Source organism: Symphalangus syndactylus, chromosome 22 (assembly GCF_028878055.3).
Source record: "Symphalangus syndactylus isolate Jambi chromosome 22, NHGRI_mSymSyn1-v2.1_pri, whole genome shotgun sequence".
In the NCBI taxonomy this organism is placed as follows: domain Eukaryota; kingdom Metazoa; phylum Chordata; class Mammalia; order Primates; family Hylobatidae; genus Symphalangus; species Symphalangus syndactylus.
In genome coordinates, this window is record NC_072444.2 from 52,956,973 (window position 1) to 52,962,337 (window position 5,365).

Sequence of the window (5,365 nt, forward strand, 5' to 3'; positions counted from 1 at the left end):
TGCTGGGATTACAGGCGTGAGACACCGCGCCCGGCCTCGAGAGGTTTTAAAAAGTCCAGTCTAGGCCGGGAGCAGTGGCTCACGCCTGTAATTCCAGCACTTTGGGAGGCCGAGGCAGGCGGATCACGAGGTCAGGAGATCGAGACCATCCTGGCTAACACGGTGAAATCCCGTCTCTACTAAAAATGAAAAAAAAAATTAGCCGGGCGTGGTGGCGGCCTCCTGTAGTCCCAGCTACTCTGGAAGCTGAGGCAAGAGAATGGCGTGAACCCGGGAGGCGGAGCTTGCAGTGAGCCGAGATGGCGCCACTGCCCTCCAGCCTGGGGTACAGAGCCAGGCTTCGTCTCAAAAAAAAAAAAAAAAGTCCAGTCTAAGATTTGTTTGTCAAAATTATCAGCAAAGCAAATTTAAAAGGAGCCTATATGGTTATTCTTGTTGTACTTACACAAATAATTAGGCCAAGTTTGAGACTAAACTTATTTTAGAAACAAATTGGTGTTATTGTGATTATTTTTAGTAGAAGTGGGGATGACAATAGAGAGAAAAATTAGGTTTCAGAAGAAAACCATAGTACATTTGTTGTTAGATCATAGCCCTGTTCATTGTTTTCAAGTTTTTATTATTTATTTAGGATTGGATCTTAAATTCGTCAAGTTTACTTCAATATCTGGCTACAACTCTCCAACCAAGAACAAAAACTGCTAAGCTGGACAATTTGACATAAGTTTCAGGGATAAAGTCTCATGCCTGATGTGTAGATCACATGGAGAGCTCACCAGAATGCCCAATGCCACAACCCAAGGAGGGAATCATGGGAACCCTGGTTTATAGTCAGTGGGCCAGAAGCTGAGGTCAAAATCTGAGTTTGTAATTGGCATGTGAAATGGGGTCAGGCTCCTAGGACTGAGCCCTCACCTATGCTGAGCTCTCAACCCAGCTTTACCTTGCTGTCTCCAAGTAAGTAGGATCAGAATAGCAGGACACCCAGCTGGTGTTTGCTGCAGAGTTGCTTGGTTGGCATGTGGAGAAAACCCCCCACACATCTGGTGTCAGAAGAACTCTGTGATTGTGAGTAGAGAGTAGGGAAACATACTTAGGTTTTTCCCATATATATATATATATCCACACAAATATATGTGTGAATCTTAGTATAATTCTTTTCATCTTATTTGATTTCAAGATAATGAAAGTTGTATTCTTATTGCTATTTATTAACAGGAAGTCTCTGATTAATCCAGAAAACAGTATTTTTTGGTCTCTCTTCTAAAGTAATTTTCATTTTCTCTCATTTAGTTTTCAAATGAAAGCTTGATAGAACTACAATTCCAAGGATAATGTTATGTAAACGCAGTCTATTTAGAAGTGAAATTCCTGAGTCAATTGTTTCCTTTCATTTCTAGACGGTATAAGGATAGTACTTGAGTGGGTGCTATTAACCCCCTCCCCAAAACATGAATGGTAATAGGGATTCTTTGTGGGCGGTCCTGCCACTGGAGACATTTGAAACTCAAATTCCATTTCTATAGATCAAAGGCTAAATCACACTAGTGGTAAAACTAATATGTTTACAAAACAAATTTTGATTTAAAAAAACCAACAAAATTCCCTTTGATGGCTCTCATTGCACCTAGGTAAAATCCAATCCCCTCCTGGTGGTCCCCAAGGTCCTGATGGGGCCAGGCCATCCAGTTGGCACCTAGTGCTCCTGCTCCAACCCCTCAGATGCAAGCTCCTCCCTATTCATGGCCCCCTCTCTGTTGGAAACCTTTATCCCACTCCGGGTCTAACCCTCTTTCATCTCAAGTCTTACATGTTGTATCGCTGGAGAAACTTTTATTAATTCCCACTCAAAACTGTTCCTCCTGTTCCTCTTTTTCATCCCACTTTTCAACTCATTATTAAAGGCACTTATTTCAACATGTGTCATGTCATCTGTGCTGTGATGATTAGTTGACTGTGCATGCTCATCCCAGAGCTCTGTTTTCTTTCTTTTCTGTATCCAGCGTTTTTCAGACAGAGGGCTTGGCGTACTTATGGCATCTGGGGGAACAATTCTTTGTACAGTTTATAAGGTTATGCATGATAATGATGCTTAACAAATAACCCCCAAACCTCATTGGTCACAGCAAACACTGATATCTCACTCCTGGGCTTGGTGCTCGGCTGGGCTTGGGGCTCAGGTCAGCTCTGCTCTCTCACTGGTGTTTCTTGCTTGAGGGCCCAGGTGGAGGAGGTATGGTTGCCTGAGTATGCGTTCTCCTGGTGAATGGCATGAGCATAGGAGAGTGAGGGAACACAGAATGGTTCTTAACACCTCACCCAGAACTGGCACAATCTCCTATCTGCTTACATTTCTCTGGTCAAAGAAATTTTTATGACCTAAAATCAATGCGAGAAGTTTGATGTCTTTAACAACTGGGTGCTAAATGTTGGTAATGCCTCTGCTGGGGTGGGAATGTTTGGGTTACCCCAAAATCTATATGTTGAAATCCTGACTCCCACAAGGTGATAGTATTAGAAGATGGGAGGTGATTAGGGCTCTACCATAATGAACGGGATTGTGCCCTTATAAAAGAGGCCTTACAGAGGCTTCTCACCCTTCTACCATGTAAGGTGACAATGAGAAGCTGTACATGCATAAGAAATGGGACCTCGCCAGACATTATATTTGGCAGTGCCTTGACCTTGGACTTCCCAGCCTCCAGAAGTGAGGAAAATAAATTTTTTGTAGTTTGTAAGGTGCTCTATAGTATTTTGTTATAGCAGCCTGAAGAGACTAAGACAATCTCGCATGCTCCGTGAAAACTCCAAACTGCTCCTTGGTCCTGAATCTCTACCCTCACCCACATTGAGAGCCCTTCTCTGTACCTGGCACAGAAGAGGCACAGAATGAATATTTGGTGAAAAATTAACTTTGCCAAACTGCCCTCCAAGAACTGTTGTAAAACCTTACTGACTAGGGAATGCTACTGGCATTTGTTTAATGTCTTTTAAGCATTATTTTTTCCGTGCAAAAAGATACCACACTTTAACCTTTTAGAATAAGGCTGAGTTTTTTTTTCAGACATTTAGTGACAATTTCTTTCAGAAATTCTCTATTCAAGTCTTATGCTCATTTTTCTATTAAATTTTTCTTCCTCATTTGGAAGAATTCTTGTCACAGGTAACAAATATTTTTCCAGTTTGCCTTTTAAATATTGTAATAATTTTTTGACAGGCAGACATTGTTAACATTTATACAGCCTCATCTCTCACTGTTTTTGTTCATGGCCTGCTGAAGCACACATTTTCACTGCATCAAATGGACAGACTATAATGTACGTAATCAGTCTCTTATTATGGGCTATTTACATGGTTTATAGGTTTTTATTTTCTCATCAGTAACATTGTGATGAAGATCTGATATAAGCCCTGAAAGTGGAAGTATCATATCAAAGAAAATTTTTAAGTTCTTAATGTATTTTGTCAAATTACTATTGAAATCTTACTTCCTAGGCCCTATAACTCAGTTCCCCTAAACCCCAGGACTCACATCCCAGACACCCCTTCATCCCAAGACCCACATCCCAGATCCTCATACCCCAGGCCCTGCTGCTGAAGTCCTTACTGGTCAGCCTTGTGCTGAAACAAGCAAGGAGAGAACTGAGAGCAGGACTGGAAGGGTAATGGGAAACTGTCCAGAACACCTCAGATGCTCCTTCTGCCAGCAATGCTTTCCCCTGAGGCCCTGCTATGGTGCCCTTTTGGGATTTAGGTCTCTCTCAAATGGCACTGCAAAGCCTAATCCTGGCCCCTTCATCTAAAAGTGACTCTGACTCTAGCTATTTTTTATTGCATTACACTGGTTTTTTTTTTTTTTATTATTATTGTTGTTGTAGTTTCCATTGCTTGTTTTTTTTTTTTTTTAATTGTAGAGACAGGTTTTTTGCCATGTTTCCTAGGCTCGTCTTGCACTCCTGGGCTCAAGCAATCTGCCTGCCTCAGCCTCCCAAAGTGCTGGGATTACAGGTGTGAGCCACCACACCCAAACTACACTGTTTTTTCCCCCCTTTAATAGCACTTATTTCTACCTGATATTATCTTATTAATTACATGTTTAATTTCTGTCAGTAATTGTCTTGTTTGGCGTGTTGACTGCAGTATCTGCAGCATCGAGAACAGTTTCTGGCATAGAGAAACTCTTCTCAAATTGACTGCTCATTGGAATTACCTGTGAAGGTTTGAAAATCCCATTACCTACCCCTGACCAAAAGAAAGAATTGTTTAGTTATTAAATCACTTTACCAAAAAATGTAAATATTATTTTCTCCAGGAGATAGAGAATGTAGCAGATATTCTCAAGCATGTTTATTTACTACTATGTAGTTGGGCCCTTGTTGAATCCTTTTTAATGTAGCTAATAGAGTGTGGTTGTACAAACTATGAAAGTTATTGAAATTCTTTGATAAAAGTATCATCTTGTGGGGAAAAACGTATTGGAAGAACTCATCCAAGTGTGTGTGTGTACACGCTGTGTTTTTCTAACCTTCAGTCCAGAAGTAGAAGGGGTTTAAATCTGCTTGCACTGCCTGTGCCTCCATTATGTTACTGTAGAAATGTGACATGCTAAATATAGGATGGTGCATTATAAAATTGTACCACTTGAGAATAGACCAGCATGCCATTAAGAATTTTTAGGAAGAACTCATTTAACCTAAGAGCTCTTTGTTTATGGATTTTGAATTTTGTATGCCACTGTGGTCTATAAAGAAATAAACCCATAATGAAGTCACTATTCACTACTGTGTTGTATATAAAACAATATGTTCCAAGGCAAAAAATTCAATATTCATGCCTCTCCCTAGCCCAATTAAATCAGAATTGCTAAGGGTGGAATCCAGGTGATTCCAATGCGCAGCCAAGTTTGAGAGCTACTGACATAGAAGAAACTCAGCAACATTTGTTGGATGGATGGATGGATGCATGGATGGATGGATGGATGGATGGATGCATGGTTGGTTGGATGGGTGAGCAAAAGAACATGGGGAATGAGACATTTTGGGCTCTGGTTCTAGCACTCCCTCTAATGTGCTGTGTGACCTCGCTGTGTCACTCCACTTTACTGAACACCCATTGTTGCACTACATGTAGAAGGAATGAGAGAAGCCTGGAGACAGAATAATTGAAGCTTTATAGAAAACTTCCGGCCGGGCGCGGTGGCTCACGCCTGTAATCCCAACACTTTGGGAGGCTGAGGCAGGAGGATCACGAGTTCAGGAGATTGAGACTATCCTGGCTAACACGGTGAAACCCCGCCTCTAGTAAAAATACAAAAAATTAGCCGGGCATTGTGGCGGGCGCCTGTAGTCCTAGCTACTCAGGAGGC